The sequence below is a fragment of the Lepidochelys olivacea genome (genome assembly GCF_965140295.1).
Source record: "Lepidochelys olivacea isolate rLepOli2 genome assembly, chromosome: 2".
Lineage (NCBI taxonomy): Eukaryota > Metazoa > Chordata > Testudines > Cheloniidae > Lepidochelys > Lepidochelys olivacea.
Genome location: NC_140412.1, coordinates 176,257,954 through 176,271,997, shown reverse-complemented (window position 1 = coordinate 176,271,997; position 14,044 = coordinate 176,257,954).

Sequence of the window (14,044 nt, the reverse complement as noted above, 5' to 3'; positions counted from 1 at the left end):
CATGTGTGAAACAGTCACACATGTATGAACAGATGGTGGTGCTGGCATTTTCCTAATTCATTGTATGCTTCTTAATTTAATAGTCTTAGCTGAGCATTTTTGCCTACCCCAATCTCCATTTTATGTTCCTCTTGGCTCACTGTTTAGTTTCACATATATGTTTCTTTTTTATAGACAATCAGCAGCAGCCCATAACAGGTTTCAGATAATATATTCTGGTTTGTTTATTTATTATATTCAAACTGTGTTAAAGCTTTGTGTGGAAAAAGAGACTGCCTGCCAAATCCCAGTTGCTTAGTATTGGAAATAGAAAACAGATATCTTGGAGACAGTGTGTCAGCTTAACTGTATAAAATAGGGCAGATCAGCAAGATTCTACTTGTGTGTGAATATATTTATGCACATATAAACATTATGTAACCTCAACAATTTTAAGTAATGACAGGGTTACCTATTATGAAAAACTGATTGAATTTTGCAAATGAGCAATTAATGGCTTGACCCTGCAAGGTGAAGAGTGCCCTCAATCCCACAGAAGTGCATGGAAGTTTAGTACACTCAGCACTTCTGAAGAGGAGTTCACCACCTCAGAGGTTTGAGCCTAAAGGCCCTGGTATACTTAAGCATGTGACTAAATCAGTATCTATTCAGGCAAGCACTTAAGTACATGCTTAAAATTAAGAGGTGTAAATGAATAAACAATAAAAAAATTGAGTGTATCACAAAATGTACTCTATATTTATTTTGACATTGTTGATTTTATAACACTTCATAATATACAAATATTATTTATGTTGTGATAGTCCCAAGGGATCCCAGTCATGGATCAGGGGCCCCATTCTGGTTGGCACTGAACAAACACATTACAGAAAGACAGTCTTTGCCCTACGGCGCTTACGCTCTATGTAAAGGTACTGTAGAATATCTTGTAAAAATCTGGACATCTAGATCTCATTACAGCAGTCTCCTGTTAAATATTTACTAATAAGTGGATAAACCAGCAGTTTTGGTAGTAATTATGAAGTATGCAGTTTATCAAGGTTCTAGTCCATGACCCCAGTCCTGCATAGATTTACTGCCTTCAGTGGGAATATTCAGAGTGCATAAAATTAAGAATGAATGTAAGTCTATGCAGGCTAGGGGTGCTAGTTTGTATGTATTTGTACACATGCATGTGTAACACCAATAGACCCTGTTCATCTGCGGGCAGGACTGAATCTAGACCTCTGAAGCTTAGTGTATGCGCCTCTACTGCATGAGCTAAAAAACTAGCTGGCTCTTAGGGTAAGCATAGATGCTGAAACTAGGGGTGATGTCGCACCCCCTGGGCTTGAAGTGGTTTTCATCATATACAGGCTCTCAGTGCCCCCACTATACAAATTGTTCCAGCACCCCTGTAGCTAAGGGTGTAGCAGATTCATTGATCTCTAGCTAAGCTAGGTGCCACTAGAGGGGAACAGAGCACCGCACCAAGAAGGCAGAGGTTACACATGCACATACCTATGTATATATAGGTATGTTTGTGCACATAGCCATTATCTTGTGGTATAATAATAGATTTTAGAAAACATTTTTCCCTTTATTTTTTAAAAGTTGAATTTATGACAAAGTGGAATTCCAAACGTATTGTGTGTGTCATAAGAAAATATCATCTGTTACCGCATATGATCTCTGGAAAATAAATTAGCCATCAAAATCTGTAAGTTATATAATTGAATATGGTTATCTATATTCAGAGAACAAAATCTGGACCAAAGAACTAGTCTTGTTTACAGAAAGGCCTGTTTTCTCATTTATTTTAGAAGTGTTATATAACAAAGGTCTAAAACTATTTCAAATCTTATCATAATATCTTCAGTAAGTTAAAACATCTTTGCACATGCACAGTGCCCTTGGAAATTTATTCAACACCCGCTAGTGTGGAAAACCATTTTTTAAAATACAAATCTTCTTTTCATAGAAAAAGTGATTTTTCTCACACACCTTCTCTTGCCGTCGCTGTTGTACCTATGCATTCTGGGACTTCTGAAGCACTTTTCCCATAATCCTCACCACTTTTGTTGGAAATAGGATTGGGGGTAATTCTTAAATCTGAGGCAGTACATTTGTACAGCTTTCATGCTTGCGACTTCCTGTCCACACTGGGGAGAAATCATTCTACAGTGCACCAGATCAGCCTCAGCTGAGCTAAAGATTTATTTTCTGCTATCAGCTGATATAACCAATGTTTGTAAAACACTTGGGACAACTGTTGAAAAGGTATTATGGACTCAAAAATGTTTCAAGCAGAAGGTTTTCTTTGCATTCCAGTGGTTTCTTGCAGCATTTTTCATGTAATGTTGACAGGGTCTGTGAGGAAATAGCAACTCTCTCCTTCCTCCTTTCTTTTGTACCCAAACAGCTGGATATACTTTGAAGGCTTTTAAAACATTCTTCAGTTGACAATTTTTCTTTTTACACTAACAGGAAAAGTGGACACAACACATACTTGAATATTCTCCCTTTGATGCCAGTGCACACAATTTCTGAAGCATTAATGGAAGTTACGGATAAAGGGGGCAGGGACAATATGTATCCCATTTTTTCCCTCATTGGACAGGGGAAGGGAGTTGTTCCCAAAACAAGCACCCAACTTAAATCACACTCCTGGGCTTTCCATGCATCTTGTCTCTTCTGTGTCTGTCTTTTAGATTGTAAGCTCTTCAGGGCAGGGATGTCTTTATGTTTTATATAATTCAGAACAAATAATAAATAGGGATAATGGGTCGTTTCATGTCATTTAAAAAAAACCAGAACTCCCCACTGTATTTTGCTTAGAAATTAGTTACCTAACATAACTCAATGAATGCATTTCCACTGAATGCATCTGATGAAGTGAGATGTAGCTCACGAAAGATAATGCTCAAATACATTTGTTCATCTCTAAGGTGCCACAAGTACTCCTTTTCTTTTTGCAAATACAGACTGACACGGCTGCCACTCTGAAATAACTCAATGAGGAGTTCGGCTTAAGAAAAGAAAAATTGATGGGATGATATGGGCTGATCATCTTCTGATAATTTTTGCCAAATGATTAATACATAAAGTCTTCACATTTCCTTCCTCTAGCCTTGCACCTACTACTTTTGTTTTTGTCTTCCTTGCTGCATTGTCTGATCTAGCTTTTTAGGGAAAGTGCCATGTCCTTTCAAAATGTATAATAAAGTGTCTCATTTGTTTTGGATAATGTATAAATAAGAATAGTAAATTAATAAATCAGTAATGACAGTACAGTTTCCCATATATTTTGCTTGTTGATCCCATTGTGTTTAACACATGATCATAACTGACAGGGATGGAAAGGGCCTTTTGCATCATACAGTTCACCCCCACGGGCTAGTACACAATTGTGGTCAGTACTAAACCCACAAGTGTTTCATTGTACTGAAATCCGATGTGATTTTTGTTATCAATATGAACAACCATCAAGAGCCTCCCAAAGAACTGGCAGCAATGTTTCTGTTTTTAATGATTCCTTCACTAGTAGTTTTCATTCTTGCTGCTCCATATTTTCTCCCAGTCTTTGTGTGACACCTTCTCACATATACAAGCAACAAACCTCTCTGTGTTTTCTTCAGCAGGGACAGGATGATGAGTATGTGGGCTTCAGCATCTAAAGTAAATTACTTTGCAAATTCTCGGAAACTAAAGATGAGATTAATGTCTGCTCCTGCATAACTCTAAATATAGCTTTGATGAGCTTCATCTGACAGCCGTTGGCAGTGGTCAGTAGGGTGGGGAGGAGTTAGACCCCATCAAACACCCTCCCCCTCAGTTTCAAAGTCACTGACTTTAATTATGTTGACCATCCCCTTCCCGACTCGTGAAGAGAAGTTTGCATTTTTATGATCTTTACCAGCTCAATGCAGTACTTCAAAGCAACGTGGTTGCAGGGACAAATAGCACTGCATGATTCAGGGATTATTCCTTCATGGATTGTATTCATTGAAGGACATGTGATTCATCTGTAGCTGGAATGGATGGGCAGCGGGTATAATAGGCCAGGGGAGGCTAAGCCTCCCCTAACCCAGGCCCTGACCCATCCTCTCCCCCAGGCTGGCAGGAGCTCAGCTCTAGCTGGAGACCAGCAGGCAACCTGGCACTGGGGGTGGCCAGCAGTCCGGGGCGGTTCGGCTGGGGCTTCTCCAGCCGCAAGCTGGGGGGGAGGGTTCTAGGGGCTCTGGCGGATGGGAGCAGAGAGGAGTTAGTGGGGCATGAGGTGGGGAGGGGGCAGGGAGGAGTGAGCAGCAGACAGGGCCTCAGGGGGAAGAGGCCAAGCAGGTAGAGGGGCCTCAGGGCAGAGTGCAGGTGGAAGGGCGGCGGAGGGGAGGGGCAGGGCCTCAGTCCAGGCACCAGGTCCCCTTCTGAGTGTGGGCTCAGTGTCATTGGTGCCATTGTGAACCTGATACTGTTGAAAAGTTAGAGTGAAATAATACAGGTTCCTTGACCAGCCATTTTTTTAGTACCTGGAAGGCCTTGCTGCAGGCCTCAGTCCACTGGATCTTCCTTAATGAGGCATCCTTTCCTAGATCTGTTAACAGTACAGCTATTGTGGCAAAGTCGGGTATGAACTGCCTGGAGAAACTTGCTAGCCCCAGGAAGCAGCATACTTGTTTCTTCAAAGAGGGGATTGGGCATGCTGACAAGGCCTTTACTTTTCCTACTAATAGGCGTAACTGTCCCCCACCCACAGTGTATCCCAGGTAAGTGAAATTGCGAAGGAACCGCTGAGGCAAATCACTTCCCAGTTGGCTAATTGACATTTAGCCAGGTTAGCTGTCAGCCAGCCTTTTGGACTGCCATTAGGACCACTGCGAGGTGTTTGATGTGTTTGTCCTAGATTCCACTGTAGATGATGATATTGTCAATATAAGTGGCCACATACTGACTTTGTGTGTGGAATATCTTATCCGTTAATCTCTGGAATGTAGCTGCAACCCCATGCAGACCAAATGACATGGTTCTAAACAGGAATAAGCCTAGGTGTATATAGAAGGCTGTCTTCCCCCTGGATTCGAGGGCAAGAGGGATCTGTCAGGACCCCCTAGTTAGGATGAGGGTTGATATATACCTGGCAGCCTCCCAGACTTCCAAGCAATTTGTTGACCTGAGGCATGGGATAGGTGTCGAATTTGGATACCGTATTCACTTTGTGAAAGTCTGTGCAGAACTGTGTTGAGCTGTCCTGTTTGAACACGGGCACTATTGGACTTTGCCATTCACTGCATGACTCGTTGTCAACCCCCATGGTCAACATGTTCTGTAGTTCTTGTTGCACAGTTGCCCACATTTTTCTGGGTAATGGTTGAACACTTTCTTGCAGTTTCTGGCTATACAATGGAACACTAGGTGTCGCTAGGTATGATGGAACCCGATGGTGCCAAAAACAGGGAGGGAAATGTACTGATGAGCTTGTGTATCTACTGACAGGTTTCAGAGTAGCAGCCATGTTAGTCTGTATTTGCAAAAAGAAAAGGAGTACTTGTGGCACCTTTGAGACTAACCAATTTATTTGAGCATAAGCTTTCATGAGCTACAGCTCACTTCATCGGATACATATCTACGGTTCCTGTTTGGGTTTTAAGTCTTCCCTAACTGATAGGGTCCCCAACTGGGAAATGTCATGGCATGGGGGCTGAGTTTGGGCTCCAGAGGGAACAGAGTGATGAAGAGTCCCTCTCACTCTTTCCACATCTTCAGTAAGTTGACATGATATATTTGGGTGGCCTTCTTCTTTCTAGGCTGGCAAACTTCATAATCTACAGTCCTGACCCATCTCATTATTTCAAAGGCCCCTTGTCACAAGGCCAACAGCTTGGATTCTGACACAAGTAGCACGTCCCCAGTTGGAATTCTTGGATATGAGTTCCCTTGTTAGACTTCTTCTGGTCATATTGTGTCTTCAACAAGTTCTGCTTTGTGAACTCATCCGGGGATTTTAGCTTCTTTTTTAATTGTAATACATATTGTACTGAGTTGGTGGACCTTGACTTCTGTCCCTCCCTTGCTTCACAAATCAGATATAATAGTCCCCAGAGTTGTCTCCCATACAGTAACTGAAATGCGGAAAATCCTGCAGAATCTTGGGGAATTTCCCATATGGAGAATAGAAGGGAGGGTAGGAGCTGATCCAAGCAATGAAAATTGGAGGCCACAAACTTCTTTAGCATCCCTTTCAAAGTTTTATTAAACCCATCAGTTTGTGGCTGATAAATTGAAGTTCTTGGGACTTTCACTTTGCATAGTTCCTTCGTTAGCTGTGACATAAAATTAGTTCTCTGGCCAGTGATGATCTCTTAAGGAATCCCTACCTGGGCTAATACTTTCATCAGATCAGTGGCAATGACTGCTGCCTTTGTGGAGAGGAGTAATGCCTCAGGGAGGTTAGCCTGCAGTGATCACAAAAATATTGCTGCCCTGCCATGCTTTCTTCAGCAGGCCTATTAAATCCATCCCCACTCTTTCAAATAGGGTCCCTACCATGGGCAGGGGTACTAGAATGGCCTTAGGGGCCTTCCTCAGGCTTGTCCACTGATATTTGGGCATGAAGCCCAATAGTCCCACACTTCCTTGTGGACATCAGGCCAACAGAATCTCAGGGTCACCCTTTCCAGTGTTTTTTCCCCACCTGATATGTCCTCCAGAGGGTACTGCATGGGCCAGCTTTAACACTTCCTTTCAAAACTTTTTGAGAACAAGGAGTTGCATCCTGACTTCCCCAGTCTGTGGGTCTTTCACTGCCCAGTATATTTTTTCCCTTTGCAATCTGAAGTGTGGCCACTGTTTCAGTAGTCATGGTTCTTGTACTTCATCGTCGACCTGGGCCGAGCTGTTCATAGGGCCAGCTCAATGTCAAATCAATCCACTGCTCAGCGATGAAGTCTTCTTGGCTTCTTGGCAGGTCTGCATCAGGAGATGGAGTATGCTGGTCTTTAGCTCAAGCCCCCGTGGGACCTGGATTGGGCCATTAACTGTGGATGTGGAGGTCCCTTCCTGTGGTGGTTCCTTCCTGTGGTTGTTGGGTGGTCCCTTCCTGTGGTCCTGTGATGGGGTTGGGACCATTATCTAGGTATGTTGATGTTCCTTCCCCTGGGTCATTGTCTCCACCAAACCTGACCAACTCATGGGTGTCTTTTTTGTTGTGTTTTCCTCTTTTCCCACTAGGGACCCCCCTCATCCTAATCCTATTAGTTCCTGTAAGAACTTCCATCTCACCCAGTTATCATGAGGTAGGCTAAATTTGGGGCCACCCCATGTGGGAGGAGGTATTGTTTCATGGTCTCTGTGTATATAATGTCTTCTGCAGTTTCCACAGTATGCATCCGATGAAGTGAGCTGTAGCTCATGAAAGCTTATGCTCAAATAAATTGGTTAGTCTCTAAGGTGCCACACGTACTCCTTTTCTTTTTGCGAAGACAGACTAACACGGCTGTTACTCTGAAACCTGTCATTATGCAAGGCGCTGCATTTAGCCGTATGGAGTGGAAATCTATCAACTGCATGAAAAAACTTGTACAGATACGGACAGACATCATCTTCCTTTCCAAATGCAAACAGATGGACATCGTACCAAAAGGACTGAAGGTAAAAAATCCATTACAATCTACATACCACACAGACTATGCTGACAGCTTGTGCCACACGCTCTCAAAGAAACTGCAGAATCACCTGATCAACATCCTCTACAGCAAACAGGGAAAGATTAAGAATGAGCTCTCAAAAATGGATACTCACATGAAAAAACAACCTTCCACACAAACTTCCTCGTGGCTGGAATTTACTAAAACTAGACAAGCCATTTATAACACACACTTTGCTTCTCTACAAAAGAAAAAGGATACTAAACTTTCTAAACTACTACATGCTACAAGGGGCCACAGCAATGGTTCCCTCAACCCACCCAGCAATATTGTTAACCTATCCAACTATACTCTCAGCCCAGCAGAAGCAGCTGTCCTATCTCGGGGCCTCTCCTTCTGCCCCTCCACCCCCACAAACATGATACAGTTCTGTGATGACCTAGAATCCTATTTTCGACGTCTCCGACTCAAGGAATATTTCCAAAATACCTCTGAACAACATACTAATCCACAGAGGCCTCCCTACCAACATTACAAAAAGAAGGATTCTAGGTGGACTCCTCCTGAAGGTAGAAACAGCAGATTGGACTTCTACATAGAGTGCTTCCGCCGACATGCACGGGCTGAAATTGTGGAAAAGCAGCATCACTTGCCCCATAACCTCAGCCGTGCAGAACACAATGCCATCCACAGCCTCAGAAACAACTCTGACATCATAATCAAAAAGGCTGACAAAGGAGGTGCTGTTGTCATCATGAATAGGTCGGAATATGAACAAGTGGCTGCTCGGCAGCTCTCCAACACCACTTTCTACAAGCCATTACCCTATGATCCCACTGAGAGTTACCAAAAGCAACTACAGCATTTGCTCAAGAAACTTCCTGAAAAAGCACAAGATCAAATCCGCACAGACACACCCCTGGAACCCCGACCTGGGATATTCTATCTACTACACAAGATCCATAAATCTGGAAATCCTGGGCGCCCCATCATCTCAGGCATTGGCACCCTGACAGCAGGATTGTCTGGCTATGTAGACTCCCTCCTCAGGCCCTACGCTACCAGCACTCCCAGCTACTTTCGAGACACCACCGACTTCCTGAGGAAACTACAATCCATCGGTGATCTTCCTGATAACACCATCCTGACCACTATGGATGTAGAAGCCCTCTACACCAACATTCCATACAAAGATGGACTACAAGCCGTCAAGAACACTATCCCCGATAATGTCACAGCTAACCTGGTGGCTGAACTTTGTGACTTTGTCCTTACCCATAACTATTTTACATTTGGGGACAATGTAGACCTTCAGATCAGCGGCACTGCTATGGGTACCCGCATGGCCCCACAGTATGCCAACATTTTTATGGCTGATTTAGAACAACGGTTCCTCAGCTCTTGTCCCCTAACGCCCCTACTCGCGCTATATTGATGACATCTTCATCATCTGGACCCATGGAAAAGAAGCCCTTGAGGAATTCCACCATGATTTCAACAATTTCCATCCCACCATCAACCTCAGCCTGGTCCAGTCCACACAAGAGATCCACTTCCTGGACACTACAGTGCTAATAAACAATGGTCACATAAACACCACCCTATACCGGAAACCTACTGACCGCTATTCCTACCTACATGCCTCCAGCTTTCACCCTGACCACACCACACGATCCATCATCTACAGCCAAGCTCTGCGATACAACCGCATTTGCTCCAACCCCTCAGACAGAGACAAACACCTACAAGATCTCTATCAAGCATTCTTACAACTACAATACCCACCTGCAGAAGTGAAGAAACAGATTGATAGAGCCAGAAGAGTTCCCAGAAGTCACCTACTACAGGACAGGCCTAACAAAGAAAATAACAGAACGCCACTAGCCGTCACCTTCAGCCCCCAACTAAAACCCCTCCAACGCATTATTAAGGATCTACAACCTATCCTGAAGGATGACCCAACACTCTCACAAATCTTGGGAGACAGGCCAGTCCTTGCCTACAGACAGCTCCCCAACCTGAAGCAAATACTCACCAACAACCACATACCACACAACAGAACCACTAACCCAGGAACCTATCCTTGCAACAAAGCCCGTTGCCAACTGTGCCCACATATCTATTCAGGGGACACCATCACAGGGCCTAATAACATCAGCCACACTATCAGAGGCTCGTTCACCTGCACATCCACCAATGTGATCTATGCCATCATGTGCCAGCAATGCCCCTCTGCCATGTACATTGGTCAAACTGGACAGTCTCTACGTAAAAGAATAAATGGACACAAATCGGATGTCAAGAATTATAACATTCATAAACCAGTTGGAGAACACTTCAATCTCTCTGGTCACACAATTACAGACATGAAGGTCGCTATCTTACAACAAAAAAACTTCAAATCCAGACTTCAGCGAGAAACTGCTGAATTGGAATTCATTTGCAAATTGTATACTATTAATTTAGGCTTAAATAGAGACTGGGAGTGGCTAAGTCATTATGCAAGGTAGCCTATTTCCCCTTGTTTTTTCCTACCCCACCCCCAGACGTTCTGGTTAAACTTGGATTTATGCTGGAAATGGCCCACCTTGATTATCATACACATTGTAAGGAGAGTGGTCAGTTTGGATGAGCTATTACCAGCAGGAGAGTGAGTTTGTGTGTGTGGGGGGGGGTTAGAAAACCTGGATTTGTGCTGGAAATGGCCCACCTTGATTATCATGCACATTGTAGGGAGAGTGGTCACTTTGGATAGGCTGTTACCAGCAGGAGAGTGAGTTTGTGTGTGTATGGGTGTGGGGTGGGGGTGAGAAAACCTGGATTTGTGCTGGAAATGGCCCACCTTGATTTTCATACACATTGTAAGGAGAGTGGTCACTTTGGATAAGCTATTACCAGCAGGAGAGTGAGTTTGTTTGTGTGGTTTTTGGAAGGGGGGGGGTGAGAAAACCTGGATTTGTGCTGGAAATGGTGCACCTTGATTATCATACACATTGTAAGGAGAGTGATCACTTTAGATAAGCTATTACCAGCAGGAGAGTGGGGTGGGAAGAGGTATTGTTTCATGGTCTCTGTGTATATAATGTCTTCTGCAGTTTCCACAGTATGCATCCGATGAAGTGAGCTGTAGCTCACGAAAGCTTATGCTCAAATAAATTGGTTAGTCTCTAAGGTGCCACAAGTACTCCTTTTCTTTTTGCGAATACAGACTAACACGGCTATTACTCTGAAACCCCATGTGACTGGTATCTGTGCAGTTCTGGAGTGTTAATCGGACTTGCTTCATGGGACTTGCATCTCTATCGATATGTAAACAGACCTCTCAGAGTAGGGTTATTGTGTTATAATTTGAAATGAATCTGAGGGTCACCCCATGCCAAAACCACTGACCAAGATTTAGCAATGTCCATCACAGTGGTGGTATAATTTACCTGGCAGGTGAGAGCTGGGAGAGTGGGGGTGTTACACCATGATAAAAGATTATCTAATGGTAATGATCCAATGTACATCCAATGGTAATACAACTGGTTTTAAATATATATAAGATGGGGATTTTATTTAAACTGGAACAAACTGAACTGGATTCCACCTACCTACAATAACATCAAATAGATGAAGGATGTACATAATAAAACAATTTATAACGACTCATATATGTCTATACACACACACATATATATAATACACACACACTAACTTATTACTTACTTATTACTAAGTGTATTTAACAAAATATAATGCTCTAAAGAAAGAAATATCTATCTCTGTATGCACAGGCTATTACCTTATAAGTTATTTATTATTATTAATTATTATTATTATTTTATTACAAAGTTCAAGTTTCCCCATTCCCCAAATATCTCACTGGGTACTGTCTAATGCCCAAGTCCATCTTTGAGCCTTAAGCACCTCTTTACCTTCTTTGAGCGATGCCTCAGTATGTAAAAACTCATACTGGCCATTGGCATTGTAAGATTCAGGAGGTTCCTGATCCTGGCATACACTCACTTGCTTAGCCAACTCTCCAGAAGAACACCACACATATACAAATTTAGGACCTACTTCAGAGGCTTTTACAACTCCTTCCCATCATTCACAATTTGGATCCCCCAAAGATTTAGTGGGTGCCATATAGTACCTTGAATAAAAATTGACCGATTGAGATCATTTCTGACCTCCATCACACACTAGTTTGATCTCTAGTTCTGTACAAAAAGCAAACAGACAAAAAAACACCTAGGAACTTTTTGAAAGACAGTATTTTCAGTTAGTATTTTAACATTCTGCTACTAGACAAATCAGAGCTGCTGCTGCCTAAATAAGGCATGGAAAAACAACACGGACCAGATCTTCAGTTGGTGCAAGTCAGCACAGTTCTTTAATAGAGAGTTAGGACAATTTACAGCTGGGAATATGAGACCATATATTTTTTCATTATGCAGAAAACATGGTCTGCGAGACAGATCTTCTCTCTCTCAAATGCATTCCTGCTCGGCTAGCACTAATCTCGTCTCCATCCCTTCACACAATCTTGCCATCCTTTGTACAAAAGCCTACTCATCTGACACTACTTCTAGCTAGAATACCGATCTCATATTTCTCCCCCTCAGTGACTCTCCACCTGTACTGATACTTCAATTCATGTGAAAACATCTCTCTTTTCCCTTGTCTGATTTCATCTAATATTGGAAAGAAATGTAGGGATACAGTTTGTCTGAAAGCCATCATGCCAAAAAAGGGCCTGAAGACAATGGGACTACTCATGGTAGTAAGCATCTGTGCTCAATAGTAAGTATTTGCAGAATCAGGTCCTACATTTTCATTATATTGTACTTACAGACTTTGGACCAAATCCAGCCCTTTGTAAGTGGATTCAGCTTCAGCTGGTGTTGAGCCTACTTATGCAAGAGTTAATCTGGCCCATATAATATACTGTGTTGCGTTTTCATAAACAGCACATTCTTTGGCTGCTATGAGTAATTGGTTTTTATTATGGTTCGATCTTGCTACTTGAGAGCGTGTATGTCTCATTGTATGGCTTGTAAATCACTGTGATATTCAATCACTGTATAGATGCTTTTAATAACAATTCCATTTAACGTGCTGTTGCTTGGGAACCCAGATATATATTTTTTTTGCACATCTTTGAACTTCTAAGAGAGAGCAGTGTCATCAAATGCTGGTACTGTATTGCTTTGTTTTGATGAGTGTACACTAATATGAAATGATAAGACTGAGCAGCAGTTGTTGAACTTCAGTCTATTTTTAAAGAATAAATTTGTTATAGTCACCCATTTCATCTCCTTGTCATCTCACCCTTAATATGTCTTGATTTCACATTCAGAGGAATACAATTAATAATGTAGTCACCTGAAGATACCCTTACATATTCTCCTGGTGTCTTGTTAATTATAGCTATGTTGAAAATGAAACAATTATTCAATGGTTTCAGAGTAACAGCCGTGTTAGTCTGTATTCGCAAAAAGAAAAGGAGTACTTGTGACACCTTAGAGACTAACCAATTTATTTGAGCATGAGCCTTCATGAGCTACAGCTCACTTGTCCAATGAAGTGAGCTGTAGCTCATGAAAGCTTATGCTCAAATAAATTGGTTAGTCTCTAAGGTACCACAAGTACTCCTTTTCTTTTTGCAATTATTCAATGTTATTAAAAATGACCACTTGAATATCATTAGTTTAGCAATATATTTTTCAGGAGGGTTATTTCCAGCCACATCAAGTTTTGTAACGAGGTTGAAAGTACAAATCAACTATTAGAAAATAAATATCACATGCTCAATGCCATGTAGCTGGTGGAAAGGGCAGTCTTCTATATATTTATTCACATCTACTTACTGCACAATATCTAAAATAGGGGTTCTCAAACTTCATTGCCCCGTGATCCCTTTCTGACAACAAAGATTACTACCATGACCCCAAGAGGGGGGGACTGAAACCCTAGGCCGCCCGAGCCCCATAGTCCCAGGTGTGGTGGCCAAAGCCCGAGTGCAGGGGGGGGGCCAAAGCCAAAACCCAAGGCTTCAGGGCTTTCATTTTGTCCCTGGGCAGTGGGGCTTGGACTTCAGCCCCAGACTCCAGTAAATCATCAGCCCTGGCGACCCCATTAAAATGGCCCACTTTGGGGTCCCGACCCATAGTTTGAGAACCACTGATCTAAAACAAGCTCAGGATTACAGCGGCTTTACAGAAGTTCTCTTTGCGTCAAGAATCTACCTGTGAGTAGGGCTTTCAAACTTCTGGTGTTACCTCATGGGTTTCATTTTTTTGTTTTCTCTTCCATCTCTTGAATCTTCTTAGCATATGCATAATGCTCCTCAGGTGCCATGTGACCAGGATTCATCACCAAATTTGGTCTGCTGGTTGGATCATCAGCTTCCCCGGGCTGGGTACTGATGGGGAGTGCGA